This window comes from Rattus norvegicus, chromosome 2 (assembly GCF_036323735.1).
Source record: "Rattus norvegicus strain BN/NHsdMcwi chromosome 2, GRCr8, whole genome shotgun sequence".
In the NCBI taxonomy this organism is placed as follows: Eukaryota; Metazoa; Chordata; class Mammalia; order Rodentia; family Muridae; genus Rattus; species Rattus norvegicus.
In genome coordinates, this window is record NC_086020.1 from 26,176,657 (window position 1) to 26,194,302 (window position 17,646).

General features: G+C 40.5%; 2 long non-coding RNA genes across 3 annotated transcripts; one reads left to right on the forward strand and one right to left on the reverse strand.

Moving 5' to 3' along the window:
- Nucleotides 1-5,075: 5,075 nt before the first annotated feature.
- LOC134485575 (uncharacterized) lies at nt 5,076-12,185 on the reverse strand. 2 transcript variants are annotated; one of them, XR_010063703.1, is made up of 4 exons: nt 11,800-12,185; nt 6,439-6,511; nt 5,486-5,580; nt 5,076-5,310 (listed from the first exon to the last, which is right to left on the reverse strand). It is a non-coding gene; the product is annotated as an uncharacterized LOC134485575 (long non-coding RNA). The 2 variants fall into 2 exon arrangements; XR_010063704.1 differs by lacking the exon at nt 6,439-6,511.
- Nucleotides 12,186-15,585: 3,400 nt separating this feature from the next.
- On the forward strand, nt 15,586-17,535 carry LOC134485574 (uncharacterized). Its single transcript, XR_010063702.1, has 2 exons — nt 15,586-16,841; nt 17,317-17,535. It is a non-coding gene; the product is annotated as an uncharacterized LOC134485574 (long non-coding RNA).
- The last annotated feature ends 111 nt before the right edge of the window (nt 17,536-17,646 follow it).

Sequence of the window (17,646 nt, forward strand, 5' to 3'; positions counted from 1 at the left end):
AACAGAACGGCAAGGACACGAGTGTGAGTTCTGTACAGTTCCTCTACTGGGCAAACCTGGCTAAGAGATTTCCCGTTGACCTAAACGATCTTCTATTTGATCTCCCTCCTTCTTTCTCTCCTTAATAGTCACCACAGACTTGCAAACACACGCTTAAAACAAAACAACAAGTCTTTGCTTGTGGTTCAGTCCCTGGGAGCTCTAGGGGTTCTAGTTGGTTGATAATGTTGTTCTTCCTGTGGGGTTGCAAACCAAAGAGTACACATGGAGGGACCCATGGCTCCATTCACATATATAGCAAAGGATGGTGTTGCCTGGCATTAGTAGGAGGAGAAGCCCTGTGAAGGCTCATTTCCCCAGTGTAGGGGAATGCCAGGGTGTTGAGATGGGAGTAGGTAGGTGGGAGGGGGAGCATCCTCATAGAAGCAGGAGTAGGGGTTATTGGAGAGGGGGGGAACCAGGAAAGGGGATAACATTTGGAATTTAAATACATAAAATATCATATATATATATATGATATTTTTAAAATATTTTTTAAATAAGTCCAAATCGTCTCAATTTTCTCTCCTGTTTTTCTTTTGGCATTGAGGAGTATTTGAAAAGCACATGTGATTCCATACGGACAAACTAATATCATGGCTCTTAGTTTTCATTACTGCGAAAGCTATAAAAACCAATGCAAAATAGCATTCTGAGCAATATTTACAATTAAAATACTATTCAAATAAATATAATGTATACATTTTACAAATCGAAGATCAACTTGCTACTAAATGAGAATCTCTGATAATGCCTCAAGGGTAGATTCGAGTATCTAAAGAGAGTGACTGTAATTAAATGAGTTAATTGGACAAAAGCATTTTCCTGAATTAACAGCCATAGTTTAAATTAGTGAGGTTTTTGTTTTAAGCCAAGAACTGAAATTATACAGGTATGTGGACTTTTCATATTTTTGTACAAGTTAATAAATGCTAAGGCTATGTAAAAATATATTATAACAACTTGTTGGAAGACCCTGCTACTAAGGGTGCAGTTGACCATGTCTGGATAGCTCTCTGAGCATAGCACAAAATGGAGGACTCCCTTCCTCAACAGGAGTTCCCCTTCTTCCTGATCTTATCTGGAGAGTGTCTCTAAGCAAGGATGCTGACCTTATCTGGAGGATGACCTGCACAGAGCTTCCTGCAAATGCTACATGGTTCCATTCTCAAGTCCCGATCTGCCCTTCCCGCTGTGCAATAATTAGGTACTGTTATGACCTATCGTCCCTTCCTGCCCACAGCCCCCCAAACCTTTATATATCCTACCCCTGGAGCAATAAAGCAGAGCTGTCTCACCGAAGACATCTCGGGAAACCATTCCATCACAGGCAGAGTCATTGCTCCCTGCTTCTGCTCCCTCTGCTCTTGTGGGCCGATGGCTAACAACCCCTGAAGAAAGAGAGACCCACAAAAACTCTTTATTTCATGCCTCTTATTCATCATAATTGCTATACATATAAAACAATAATATATAAAGACAGTACAGGATGTGTAATCACTATGGGTAAATTTATGATTCAACCTGCTAAGTTCATTCAGTGTTGCTTACCTCTTATTCTTTAATTATATATATTTATATACACTTATTCTTTAATTATATATATTTATACACACACATATATAATGAGATGTAAATATATATGAAACAATAATAATATATAAAGACAATATAGGCTGTGTACTCACTAGTGGATAAATTTATCATACACCCTTCTAAGTTTATTTAGTGTTGCACGCTGGATCTATTTTTAGAGCTGACTGCTTGGGATTACAGCTTACTGTCGGGATAAAACCAACTCTCCTTCTCTCAGCTGCCATTAATTGCCTGTAGTTCTTCACCTAGAGGTGGGCCTTGAGAGATTTCCCCATCCATATTGGCATGTCGATTGTTTTTTTTTTTAATATAAAGATCTATTTACAATATTTATGGATCCACATTAACCTTCTCCCATAGTGCTTTGCTACCTGGTTAGGTTTCCATCCATCCATCCACCCATCCATCCATCCATCCATACATTCACCTATTTAGTCAACAACAAATATTTAATATCTTCTGTTTACCAGATTCTATTCTGGGTAAATGTCACCTTTTAAGAGATGGAGCTGAGGGTGGTGAATGCTTAAACAGAAGAAATAGTTGTAAAGAAATGGAGCCCAAAATTCAGAACCAGACAAGTTATAAGTAAGAGTTGAAATCTTTTCATGAAGGACAAGGGTTTAACTCAAAGAATCCTCTTTAAATCTCAAAAAACAAACAAACAAACAAACAAACAAACAAATGTGAAATGGGGGCTAGTAGAAAGCTAAGTCCGTCATGCAGGAAGATAATTTCCATGGGTGTCAGAATTTAATGCTCAGTTTCTAGATTTTTCTATTTGGATTTTGCCTTGCTTTATATCATAGTCTTTTCTTACAATGTCTTCTTTAAAAAGTTCCACTCAGAGCATTTTTCAGGGTGATGCAAAGCAGATGGCTTCTTCTAATCTCCCACAGTGGGGAAAATGCAAAGCGGGACTTGAAGCTAACACTGTCACCTACGAGTGAGTACTTTGAAAGGAGAAAAGATTGAAACACCAGTCATCTGGGTATTTGTCCAAGCTGCCAGAAAACTAAGAATAGACCTCTAGAGCCAGGCTTCGGTTTATAGAAAATAGAAATGTGCTTAAAATAAAATAAGAAAAGAAAAAGAACTTCAAAGCCCTGGCATTATTTGAAAACATAAAGTCTGTTTGCCTATGTATTTTATCTTTGTCTCAGCTTGTCATTCTACTCATTGCCCAGGTCCTTGCGCAAGCTACCTTTCTTTCTGCCATGCATGTGCATGTGCGCGTGTGCGTGCGCGTGTATGTGCGCGTGCGCAAACTCAGCTCATTTGGGAGTGGGAGAGAGGGAACATGCATGTACCGCAGCATGTATGTCGGAATCACGGGACAACCTAGGGTGTGAGTCCTCATCTGCCACCTCGTTTGAGACACTCTTGCTGCGTGTTGCACATGTTGGGCTACATGCTTGCAAAGTTCTAGGAATTCTGTCTCTACCTCCTGTCTCCCAGTAGGGGCAAAATTACATTTCCCTATTTGAATAGAGATACTAGACTTGTCTCTATGTTAGGATGAGTAAATTATTAGTGCTATTGCAAACTTAGTAAGGCTAAACATTAATGTTTAGTATTATTAGTGCCATTAAAACTTGTATAAACATGCTATTATAAAATAATAAATTTTATTAAGAATAGTTGGATTAAAATCTAACCTATTTCATATTTTTTGGAGTTTGTCCATGATCAGTCTTAACCATTCCTGATCATTTGAATATGCTTTGCTCAGGGACTGACACTACTAGGCAATGTGGCCTTGTTGGAATAGGTGTGTCACTGTGGCATGGGCTTTAACCACCACCATCACCACCACCGCCCCCCAATTGTAGCTGCCTAGAAGTCAGTCTTCTCCTAGCAGCCTTCAGACAAAGATGTGGAATTCTCAGCTCCTCCTCCACCATGCCTGCCTGAATGCTGTCATGCTCTCACCTTGATGATAGTGGACTGGACCTCTGAACTGTAAGCCAGCCCCAATTAAATGTTGTCCTTATAAGAGTTGCCTTAGCCATGAAGTCTGTTCACAACAGTAAAACCTTAAGACACCATTATTCATAACTTTACCATATACCACTGACACCCACCAAAAAGCCAGACCAGGATTCATGTAAGCTGCTCATATACACAGGGTCAATGGGTGAGAAATCCGCCCTGGTTCACTCTGAAGTGTTCACCTGCACAGGTTGGTGACTGCTGAAACAGATGGGTCCTACGTGGGATTCCAGCATTACCATTAATATGGTAGATAGAGAACCAACGGCTGCCAAATTGAACTTTTAAATTTAGCTTCTTCAATTATATAACCTATTGGGTGGCTCCGAATTCTAAAAACAAAACAGAAGCAAGACTCTGATACCTAGGACACATGACAGACTTCAGTGCTCTGCCTTGTTTCAGAGAATGAGCATGGAAATGCAGTCAGGTGCACTCCCACTCAAGGCCACGCAGGAAATCACTCACTGGGGAAGGTGGGTGTGTGGAACTGGGGAAGGGGTAGAAGGATGGGAACAGCGTCTGACTGAGAGGGTACCAGGCTGATGAATAACTGATATACTTACCAATCTATCTGACGCCATGCCACTCTCCGCACCTGAGAAGCAGCTTGTTTTTAAACCATTGATGAAAAATAGTGCAGAGAAATAATGAAGAGAGGCTTGCAAAACTGCAGTCAGAGAAGTTGTTGATCGATTGGTTGGTTGGTTTTTAATGTGTTCTGCCATCTGTGGACCCGGAACACTTAAGCACTTCTGTGAACTTGTCAATCATTCAAAACCATTTTGAAAAAGGATAGCATTTCAAATAAAGCTGAGTGTGTAATCTAGCAACTCCATGTCTAAATATTCACCCTGCAGAAATTCTCACCCAAGAGATGTTTCCTATCATGTTAATGATGCCATAACTGTTTCAGACACTATCAAAATACATACATACATACATACATACATACATACATACATACATACATTCTTAAAGCTAGTCACACAAATACAAGAAGCTGAATGAAGAGCTGGGGATATAGTTTCATGACTTGATGTCCATGAAGATCTGTTTCTCAAGGGCAACCAGATCTTGGGAGCCACTATTCAACATTCAAGTACAAGCAGCACCAGACCAACCTCCTACACATTTGTGCATTCATTTATGAGATAAGGGTAAAGCAAGGGAAAACAGGAAACTCAGGGCAGCACATCATCTTGTGGAAGGGAGAACAAGACTGTGGATGGGCAAGAGGGCCTGGAATAGACTGATAATATTCTGCGTAGTTCCGAAACCAAGTGGTGGGGACCTGACCAATCATGTACTGTGTTTCATGTGTATGCTGTACACAGTGAAAAAAATATTAAAAGTATAAGTTTAAAGAGATTTTTCAGATAATATATAACAGTTTTATAAATATCCAAAATCAGGTAATCAGACAATAACACCTTTTTAAAAAAAACTTTTTTTAATGATTGAAACAAAAGCATCTAGAAAAACCATTTGTTCTTTCCTCTTTTATATCATTTCTCGAACTTGACCTTGACCTGGCATTGCATTTCAGAGCTAGGTCTCCAAAGACATCCTTATTGGCAACAGTTTGTCCACGGTGATATCTGCAGGGTACCTTGTGGGTATGATGTGATTGTAATCATAAGCTTTCACAAAGGACTCTCCAGGTTTTCCCCTGTGGCATCACTGTGGGCAAAAGAACAAGTACAGTGACTAGGAGATAGTAACAATGAGATGATAAGACACTATCTAAAGGCAGCATCAGGGAAACACTATTTTAGTTAAGGTTTCATTGCTATGAAGAGACACCATGACCAAGGCAACTCTCATAAAAGAAAATATTGAATTGGGGCTAGCTTACAGTCTCAGAGGTTCAGTTCATTATGGTCATGGTGGGAACATGGCAGCATCCAGGCAGACATGGAGCTGGAGGAGCTGAAAGGTCTACATCTTGTTCTGAAAACAGACAGGAGAAGACTGACTTTCAGGCAACTAGGACAAGGGTCTTAAAGCCCACACCCACAGTGACATACCTACTCCAACAAGGCCATACCTACTCCAACAAGACCACACCTACTTCAACAAGGCCACACCTACTCTAACAAGGTCACACCTACTCCCAAGGCCACACCCACTCCAACAAGGCCACACCTCCAAATAGTGCCACTCCCTAGGCCAAGCATAATCAAACCACCACAGAAGTCACATCAACTTATTATGAGTGAAGAGTGGCAAGGTGAACCAATGCCAAACAGTGTCATCCACTGTTGTTAGGGTTATATTTATACTGTTTCCAAACATCACATGCTCTCTCAAGCATCTACTCCAGCAAAGCATCACATGTCTTTTTCCAGGCAGCTTCCAGAAAAACACAACATGACTATTCTCAGCCAAGCATCCTCCCACATGTCTGTTTCAGCAAAAACATCCTCTCATAAGACAGTCTCCAGAAAAACATCACATGACACAACTGAATCCCCAAAGAAAGCAGAAATTTCCACTTCACATAGGCAGCCAAGAGGATGCTTTCTCCCACACTGGGTGTAATCTGAGCACACGAGAAAACCTCAAAGTCCACCCCCTCGGTGACACACTTCTTCCAACAAGGCCACACATCCTAATAGTGCCACTCCTCAAGGGACTAGCATTCAAACACATGTGTCTATGAAGGTCATGCCTATTCAAACCACCACAGGCACCAAAATCCCCTTGCACTTGTGTGTGTTCTGTCTCTCTTGTTCTTTCTACCCCATCCTCAGGATCATGTCTATTCTATCAGTTCCCCAAGGTGGTCAAATATTCAGGGATTCTTACCCTCAGCATAAGTCCAGGAAGGGAGTAGGAAGTTCCCCCTTGATCTCCTGTTGAGTTGCTACAGACCTTCAGTCTCCAGAGGAAAAAAACCAACACGGCAAACACAAAACACATTTTGAAAAAGACATGGACTTTTGTTGAAAATGATGCTATTCACTTGAGAGTTTTATTTGGACATATAATTTTGCTAAAAATGTGTTCTTACCACATGGGATAAAAGGAGAGAATAGGGCTGTAAGGAGACAAGCACAATTATTAAAAAAAAAAAAAAAAAAAGAATGGTCACTGGAGAATCAAGTGTCTCTAGAGCCAATGGGGGAAAGAATCACTTTAGAAAAGGAATACCACAAATCTAGGTCCCAAGTCTGAGAGGTATTTGTAGAATTAAAATGAGGCCAGTGTGACAGGACTTTTCTCAACTCTAATAAAGGCAGGAAGGAATTCGGAGCAGAGCATTTTAGGTCACATTACACAGATTAACCTTTCTTCTACATAAAGAGTGGATCATCAGGGAGGTTAGCAGGAAGACAGATAAGTGAATGACAGAATATTGAGAAGTGGGCTGTGTGATCTGTTGTATGCCAATTCATTCCTCAGCCTTAACCTTTTTAAAATTATCATATAATAAATCTGCATTGAGAGCTGTGGCAGATCCATGGCCCTCCATGCCTGGATCCTGCCCAGAGAAAGCTGGTCTTCCAGGAATGCTCTCACTCTTAAACCCATAGTAGAGACCCCACTTTCGCTCCAATAACTGTCCAAAGAGGGACCCACCGGGAGCACACAGGACACAGGAACCTCAGAGCAGCCTAGGATAGGATCCTTCCTGTCTCTATCTATGCCCTGGAGATAAGACTGTCCTACAGCCCTCCATACCTAAATCCTGCCCAGAGAGAGCTGGTCTTCCAGGAGCTCTCTCAATCTTAGGCCCAAAGGTGGGACCCGACTTTCACTCCAATAACTGTCCAAAGAGGGACCCTCTTGGAGCACATGGGGGCACAGGAACTGTGAAGTGGCCCGAGAAAGGATATTTCCAGTCTCCATGTACACCCAGAGCTAAGGCTATCCCACAGCACTCCTTACCTAAATCCTACACGGAGAGAGTTGGTCCCTCCAGGAGTGTTCTCACTCATAACATGCCAGGCTATCAGGCCCACAGGAGGGAAAATCTCCAGTCAGAGACAGTACGACCAACTAATACAAGAGATATCTGATGTCGAGAGACAAGTGGAAGAACCTACACAACAGAAACCATCAGGGCCCAGTGATCCCACCACAACAAGTCCTGGATATACCAACACACTGGAAAGGCGAGATTTAGTTTAAAAATCATATCTCAAGATGCTGATACAGGACGTAAAGAAGGACATAAATAACTCCCCTAAAGAAATACACTACAACACAGGAAAACAAGTAGAAGTCCTTAGAAAGGAAGCACAAAAATTCCTTAAAGAATAACAGGAAAACACAAACTGATGAAGGAAATGAACAAAACCATCCAGGAACTAAAATTGGGACTAGAAACAATGAAGAAATCACAAAGAGAGACAACCCTGGAGATAGAGAACCTAGGAAAGAGATCTGGCATCATAGATGCAAGCATCACCAACAGAATATAGAGATTGAAGAGAGAATCTCCAAGGCAAAAGATACGATAAAAAAAAATTGACATGATAGTCAAAGAAAATGCAAAAAGCTCCTAACCCAAGACATTCAGGAAACGAAGGACACAATGAAAACACCAAACCTAAGGATAATAGGTATAGAAGAGAATGAAGATTCCCAACTTAAAGGGCCAATAAATATCTTCAACAAAATGTTCAAGGGCTGGAGAGATGGCTCAGTGGTTAAGAACACCCGACTGTTCTTCCAGAGGTCATGAGTTCAATTCCCAGCAACCACATGGTGGCTCACAACCATCTGTAAAGAGATCCGATGCCCTCTTCTGGTGTATCTGAAGACAGCTACAGTGTACTTATATATAATAAATAAAATAAATCTTTAAAAAAAAATGTTCAAGAAAACTTCCCTAACCAAAAGAAAGAGATGCCCATCAACATACAAGAAGTCTACAGGGGGCTGGGGATTTAGCTCAGTGGTAGAGCGCTTACCTAGGAAGCGCAAGGCCCTGGGTTCGGTCCCCAGCTCCGAAAAAAAGAACCAAAAAAAAAAAAAAAAAAAAGTAAGAAAAAAAAAACAAAAGAAGTCTACAGAACTCCAAATAGATTGGATGAGAAAAGATGTTCCTTCTGTCACATAATAGTCAAAACACGAAATGCACAAAACAAAGAAAGAATATTAAAAGCACTAATGGAAAAAGATTGGGTAACATATAAAGGCAGACCTATCAGAATTACACCAGCCTTCTCAACAGAGACTTTGAAAGCTAGAAGATCCTGGGCAGACCCAAAAAGAACACAAATGCCACCCAAGGATACCATATCCAGCAAAACTCTCAATTAAAATAGATGGAGAAAACCAACTTTACACAATATCTTTCCACAAATCCAGCCCTACAAAGGATAATAGATGGAAGACTCCAACACAAGGAGGGAAACTACACCCTAGAAAAAGCAAGAAAGTAATCTTTTCTCAAGGAACCCAAAAGAAGATAGCCATACAACCATAATTCCACCTCTAACAAAAAATAACAGGAAACAATCACTATTAATATTTCTTGACATCAATGCACTCAATTCCCCAATAAAAAGACATAGACTATCAGACTGGATACATAAACAGGACCCATTTTTTTTTTTTTGCATACAGGAAACACATCTCAGAGACAAAGACAGACAGTATCTAAGAGTAAAAGGCTGGTGGGGGGAGGGGATTTTCCAAGCAAATGGTCCCAAGAAACAAGGTGAAGTAGCTATTGTAATATCAAATAAAATCAACATTCAACCAAAAGTTATCAAAAAAGATAAGGAAAGGCATTTCATACCTATCAAAGGAATAATCTACCAAGATGAACTCTTAATTCAGAACATCTATGCTCCAAATGCAAGGGTACCTACATTCATAGAAGAAACTTTCCTAAAGCTCAAAGCATACATTGCACCACACACAATAATAGTAGGAGATTTCAACACCCCATTCTCATCAATGGACAGATCATGGAAACAAAGACTAAACAGAGACACAGTGAAACTAACAGAAGTTATGAACCAAATGGATTTAACAGATGTACTTTATCCTAAAACAAAAGAATATACCTTCTTCTCAGTACCTCATGGTACCGTCTCCAAAATTAATCACATAATTGGTTACAAAACGGGCCTCAACAAATACAAGAAGATTGAAATGATTCCATGGATCCTATCAAATCACTACAGACTAAGACTGGTCTCCAATAACAACAACAAAAAAAAAAAAAACAGAAAGCTTACATACACAGGGAAGCTGAACAACACTTTACTCAATGATAACTTGGTCAAGGAAGAAATAAAGAAAGAAATTAAAGACTTTTAAGAATTTAATGAAAATGAAGGCACAACATACCCAAATTTATGGGACACAATGAAAGCAGTGCTAAGAGGAAAATTCATAGCTTTGAGTACTCCAAAAAGAAACTGTAAAGAGCATACACTAACACCTTGACAGCACACATGAAAGCTCTACAACAAAAAGAAGCAAATACACCAAAGAGGAGTACATGACAGGAAATAATCAAACTCAGGGCTAAAATCAACCAAGAAGAAACAAAAAGAACTATACAAAAAATCAACAAAACCAGGAGCTGGTTCTTTGGGAAAATCAACAAAATAGACAAATCCTTACCCAGACTAACCAGAGGGTACAGAGTCAGTATCTAAATTAACAAAATCAGAAATGAAATGGGAGACATAACAACAGGAACTGAGGAAATTAAAAAATCATCAGACCCTACTACAAAAGCCTATACTCAACAAAACTGGAAAATCTGGATGAAATGGACAATTTTCAAGACAGATACCAGGTACCAAAGTTAAATCAGGATCAGATAAACTATCCAAAGAGTCCCATAACCCTTAAAGAAATACAAGCAGTCAGTTAAAGACTCCCAACCATAAAAAGCCCAGACCAGATAGGTTTAGTACAGAATTCTATCAAACCTTCAAAGAAGATCCAATACCAATACTCTTCAAACTAGTCCACAAACTAGACACAGATGGAATACTACCCAATCCCTTTTTGAAGCCACAACTGCGCTTATACCTAAACCATACAAAGACACAACAAAGAAAGAACTTCAGACCAAGTTTCCTTATGAATATCCATGCCAAATTACTCAATAAAATTCTTGCGAACCAAATCCAAGAACACATCAAAATGATTCAACGTTATCAAGTAGGCTTCATCCCATGGATGGTTTAATATATGGAAATTAATCAATGTTGTCCACTATATAAACAAACTCAAAGAAAAAAACCCATGATCATATCCTTACATATTAAGAAAGCATTTGACAAAATTCAACACCCCTTCATGATAAAAGGCTTGGAAAGATCAGGAATGCAAGGCCCTTATCTAAACATAGTGAAAACAATATACAGTAAACCAATAGCCAACATTAAACTAAATGGAGAGAAACTTGAAGCAATTCCACTAAAATCAGGGACTAGACAAGACTGCCTACTCTCTCCCTACTTATTCAGTATTATTAGCCAGAAGTCCTAGTCAGAGCAAGTAGACAACAATGGAGGTCAAAGGGATACAAATTGGAAAGGAAGAAGCCAAAATATCACTATTTGCAGATGATATGATAGTATACTTAAGTGACCCCAAAAGTTCCACTATAGAACTACTAAGCCTGATAGAGAACTTTAGCAAAGTGGGTGGGTATAAAATTAACTCAAACAAATCAGTAGCCTTCCTCTACTCAAAGGATAAACAGGCTGAGATAGAAAGTAGGGAAATGACACCCTTCACAAGAGTCACAAATATCATGAAATACCTCAGTGTGATTATAGCCAAGCAAGTGAAAGATCTCTATCACAAGAACTTCAAGTCTCTGAAGAAAGAAACCGAAGAAGATCTCAGAAGATGGAAAGATCTTCCATGCTCATAGATAGGCAGAATTGATATTTAAAAATGGCCATCTTACCAAAAGCAGTCTACAGGTTCAATGCAATCTCCAACAAAATTCCAACTCAATTATTCATAGAGTTAGAAAGAGCAATTCGCAAATTTGTTTGGAATAACAAAACACCCAGGATAGCAAAAACTATCCTCAACAATAAAAAAACTTCTGGGATATCACCATCCCTGACCTCAAGCTGTGTACAGAGCAATAGTAATAAAAGCTGCATGGTGTTGGTACAAAGACAGGCAGGTAAATCAATGGAATAGGATTGAAGACCCAGAAATGAACCCACATACCTATGATCGCTTGATCTTTGACAAAGGAGCTAAAGTCATGCCATGGAAAAAATACAGCATTTTCAAAAAATGGTGCTGGTTCACCTGGAGATCAGCATGTAGAAGAATGCTAATCAATTCGTTCTTATCACCCTGTACAAAGCTCAAGTCCAAGTGGATCAATGACCTCCATATAAAACCAGATACACTAAAACTAGTAGAGAAAGTGGGGAATTGCCTCAAACACATAGGCACGGGGGAAATTTTCCTGAAGAGAACACCAAGGGCTTATGCTCTAAGATCTAGAATCGACAAATGGAACTTTGTAAAATTGCAAAGCTTTTTTCTGTAAGGCAAAGGACACTGTCAATAGGACAAAATGGCAACCAACAGATTGGGAAAAGATCTTTACCAATCCTACATCTGATAGAGGACTAATATCTAATATACACAAAGAACTCAAGAAGTTAGACTCCAGAGAACCAAATAATCCTATTAAAATATTGGGTACATGTAGGATTATATCATACAGGTGAAGGCAGGTACAAGATAGAACGAGGCCTGTCATTGGATGAGAAGGAAGGATGGGCGGGAGAAAAGTCTGAGGGAAGAGGAGAAGACTGGAATGGAAGGAGACGAGAGAGAGAACATGGAGGCTGATGTTAAGATTTCACTCTGTACCGTTATAGGTTATTATGAATGTTCTTAAGGAATGGATGTGTATAGGGCTTTGTATGTTTAGGTGGGCAATTATATCTTATCAATTGGATCAGAGCTTATTGTGTTGTATGTTCTTTCTTGTGGAGAATTAAGTTTAAGAGAGTATGTGGTAGCTGGGACACTAAGCCACCACGGAATGAGGATGTATATTTCTGGCATGGTGACAACCTGCCTTGGGAACTAAATGGCTAGAGAGATTGCTGCCAGGCTCAGAAAGAAGTCTTCGGCAGTGTGATATGGGATAGAGCAAAGTGGGCGAGAGGCTTTGCTGACTGAGATGAAGACATCTACCAGATATCTTGGGGCGCTGCAGTGCCAAATCTAATAGGGGTAAAATAAAGCCCCTTTTAAAAAATATATTTACAGCAACAGGTAGAGAGCTAAGCAAGTAATTCTCTACTGAGGAACATCAAATGACTGAGAAACACCTAGACAAATATTCAGCATTCTCAGTCATCAGGAAATGCAAATCAAAACAACCCTGAGATTCCACCTCACACCAGTCAGAATGGCTAACATCAAAAACTCAGGTGCTGTCTAGGATGTGGAGAAAGAGGAACACTCCTCCATTATTGGTGGGATTGCAAGATGGTACAACTACTCTGGAAATCAGTCTGGCAGTTCTCAGAAAAGTGGACATAGTGCTACCTGAGGACCCAGCTATACCACTCCTGGGCATATACCCAAAAGATGCTCCAACATATAACAAAGACACATGCTCCACTATGTTCATAGCAGCCTTATTTATAATAGCCAGAAGCTGGAAAGAACCCAGATGCCCTTCAACAGAGGAATGGATTCAGAAAATGTGGTACATTTAACACAATGGAGTACTACTCAGCTATTAAAAACAATGATTTCATGAAATTCTTAGGCAAATGGATGGAACTAGAAAATATCATCCTGAGTGAGGTAACCCAATCACAAAAGACACACACGATATGCACTCATTGATAAGTGGGTATTAGCCCAAAAGCTCAGAATACCCAAGATACAATCCACAGACCAAATAAAACTCAAGAAGGAAGACCAAAATGTGGATGCTTCAGTCCTTCTTAGAAGGGGGAACAAAATATTCACAGGAGGAAATACAGGGACAAAGTGTGGAACAGAGACTGAAGGAAAGGCCATCCAGAGACTGCCCCACCTGGGGGTCCATCCCACATGCAGCCACAAAACCCAGCCACTATTGCTGATGCCAAGAAGTGCTTGCTGACAGGGTCTCCTGAGAGGCTCTGCCAGAGCCTTATTGATACAGATTAAGATGCTTGTAGCTAATCATCAGACTGAGCATGGGGATCACTATGGGGGAGTTAGAGAAAGAACTGAAAGAGGTGAAGGGGTTTGGCAACCCATAGGAAGAACAACAATATCCACCAACCAGATCCCCTAGAGCTCTTGGGAACTAAACTACCAACCAAAGAGTACACATGGAGGGATCTATGGCTCCAGCCACAAATGTAGCAGAGGATGGCATTGTCTGTCATCAGTAGGAGAAGCCCTTGATCTTGTGAAGGCTCATTTCCCCAGTGTTGGGGAATGCCAGGGCGTTGAGGTGGGAGTGGGTAGATAGAGGGGGGAGCATCCTCATAAAAGCAGGGGGAGGGAGGATTGCAAAAGGTGATAACATTTGAAATATAAATACATGAACTATCCAATAAAAATTATCATACAATATATTTTAATTACTTCTGCCCCAGTTCCTCCCAAATCCTGCTATCTCCCTAGCCACACAACTTTACATTCTCTTGCCCTCCCCACCTCTCTCTTCTTAAAAAACAAAACCCAAGAAACACAGGTATACTCAAAACCTCCACAAAAGTAGAACTCAAAATAAACAAGTAAATACCAAATAAGACAAAAACAAAACAAAACTAAACTAAAACAATGCAAAATGGCATACAAAGACTACAAAGCATACCTCTGGGTTTGGTTTGTTTTGACCAACTACTCCCTATGGCCTGCCCTAAATGTGGTCAACCCACCCAGTGAGATTCAGTTAGATAAAACTGATTTTCCCTTTGCCAGCGGATATCATTGCAGAACCTTCTTGATTAGGACTGGGAACTCGTAGACTCTTCTCCATCTCATTGTTAGGATCCTTTCTGGCTTGAACCTGTGCAAGCCTTCTGCATGTTGCTACAGTTTCTGTGAGGTCCTAGGTGCATCAATCCTGTTGTGTTTGGAAGATACTGTGTTCGTGGGGTCATCCATCACCTCCAGCTCTTACCATCTCTTTCCTACTCTTGTACATAGATCCCTGCTGAGTCTGGCCTGGTCTTGGTAGGGACAGAATGACATGATGCCTGCTCCTGGAACAGGGCCAACAGACGTGGGCCTCCAGGAGTGTAGATGGCTATTGCAGACTTAAGGCTTGTTTGTATAATAATGTGCATATTTTCTCATTCCTCTGAGGAATTTCCTCCTTGTTAATGACTCCATGAAGATTAGAAACAGCATGAGTCCAGGAGTCAGGTGTGTCTATAGCAAAATGGTAAATGCTGAGACCTTCAAGACAGCCCTTAAGGCTGTGGAAAAGAACTCCAAAAGCATGAGTTCAGAAATGTACAATTTCTCAACTCTGCAAAAAGTATAAGGATGCAATATGAGTTGTATAAATAGCTTCAAAGATCTAAAGGAATAGAGGCAACTGCACCATGACCCAGCTTGTTAGAAAGATAAAAGACTGGAAGATACAACTGCAGGCAGGGTTCAGGGTCAGCCAGGGACAGATTGAATTTAGGTTCAGGCAAGGTCAGAATGGTAATTCCTGGGCGGGGTTCCACCCAACTATCTTACTGTCTGTTCTTGTGCTAGCTGTCTCTTCCTAAGAGTCAAGGGGCTAATTTGCTGATTCGTGGGATACCCAAGAGGGAACCTGGAATAAATAACGGAAATGATATGTAAATAGTAAGCTGGGCTTTAGGGCTGCATGAGATGAGCTAGCAGTTCTTTTTTAGGAATTTTTTTCTAGTGAGAGCTATCCAGAGATCCCTGGAGAGCAAACACAGCTCTTCAAAAAATTTTTTTCTAACAGGATTCTGATTCTAGTCAGAAAATCCATGGTGAGCTCTTTTAGAATTCTCCCTAAATGGATTTCTGGCCTTGGAACCCCAAGAATCGCTTAGAGAGCTGCCACAGTTCTTTTAGAATGTTTTCTAGCAGCGACCCAGAGAAGGCTGTCTGAAGAGTGAACACGGCTCTGTTAGAATTTTTTTTCTTTCTGATTTTGATTGGAAAACCTAAGAATTACTTTTAGAATTTTTCTATCTGACTTGGTCAGAAGATCTAAGAACTTTGTTAGAGCAGCTTTTCCGACTTTGGTCAGAAAACCCATGAGCTATTTAGAGAGCTGTTAGAATGTTTACTAGCAGAGAGAGCTGTCTCAGCAGAAAGCTAGCTGTCTCAACCAGAGAGGGTTTTTTTTGTTTTTTTTTGTTGTTTTTGTTTTTGTTTTTGTTTTTGTTTTTTTGTTTTTGTTTTTGTTTTTTTTAAGAATAGCAAGAAAAAAAGCTGTCTAGAACAGAGAGAGAGAGAGAATCTGGAAACATAGGCCAGCTTGGACCCATGAGGCTGGTCCTTGGCAGATTCCTGGGCCTTGAAAGGAGGGGGTTGATGAAGACAGCCCATTTAGAACTGAGTGCTCTGAAATGAACTCTCTCTGTGCGTTGTCAGTTGAGGGTCTCTGTATTAGCTCCCATCAGCTACAAGAAGCAGCTTCTCTGATGAGGGCTGAGGGAGGCACTGGCCAGGGGTATAGCTGTGCGTCATTAGGAGCCACGTTATTGCTGTGTTCCTTTAGCAAAACAGTAGTATTAGGTTTCTCTGTCTCCTCTCAGGTTCTTGGCCAATTTAGCTGCGTCAGATGCTAGTTCCATCTAACAGAGTGGGTCTTGGATCCAATCAGAAAGTGGTTGGTTACTCTCACACACATATCGCTATTGTACAGTGGCCTGCAAGCAGGTCATTATTGTAGGCCACAGGTTTTATAGACGATAGATATCGATAATCACCCTTATCCTCCAGAACCACACAGAATACCTTCCAATATCATGGATGCTAGTCAGTAGAGCGTCTTGCGAAGCTTCCTGTTGGACACCAGCTCACCTTCTCTATAACATATATAAGTTCTGTCTTCAACATCAGGACCTTACCAGCAGGTTATTGGAGTCACAGCCTTTACAGTAGCCAGCCTTGTTTAGGTGTTTCCATGGGGAAGGGGCAGGGAGGATTGGCCCAACAACTCAACAAACTGTGATCCATTCCTGACACTGGAGGTTTTAAGTCATTGGACACCGGAGGCATAAGATGTTTAGTTGGGACATCGTGTCTCCTATCATTTGGTGAGTACATTTGGATTCATTTCACATAGGTACACATTTTAGGAGACTTCTACAGTAGGAGATTTTCATAGACTTTTTCAAATGACCTTTAGTGTGAGTCGTCATCCCCACAGTCCTCCTTCCACCCTTCTCTTTCAACCTTCCTCCTATTTAATTCTCCTTTTCATAACAATATATTCTATCTCCCCTTCCTTGGGGGTTGTATGCGCCTGCCTAGTGCCTTACCAGGTACCTGACTTCTGTGGCTATTCTTATTGTAGCACACGTGTCAAAGGCTAAGAAGCTATCACCCTCCTATAAGAGAACACAAACCATATTTATATTTCAGGGTCTGGATTACTTTACTCAGGATGATGTCTTTTTCTTACTCCACCCATTTCCTTGTCAATTTATTTTTTCTAAACAGTTAAATAATGTTCCTTTGTGTAAATGTACCACGTCTCCATTATTCATTCCTGGGTTGACTACCATCTAGGCTGCTTCCAATTTCTGGCCCTCGTGAATAAAGCAGTAAACATAGATGAGTGAGTGTCTCTGTCATAGGATGGAAAGACCTTTGAGTTCACATTCAAGAATGGCATCGCTGGACTTTTCGACAGATCAGTTCTTACCTTCTGAAGAACCTCCACACTGATTTCCATAGTGGCTGTACAAGTTTGCACTCCCAGCAACAATAAATAAATAAGTGTTCTCGTTTCCCAGCATTCTCATTAGCACGTGCTATTGAAAGGAAAATTATACAGATTTAAGGTTTAAAAATATGAAGTTAAAAGAGTAAGTTTCAAAATTCACAGACTCAGGGCTA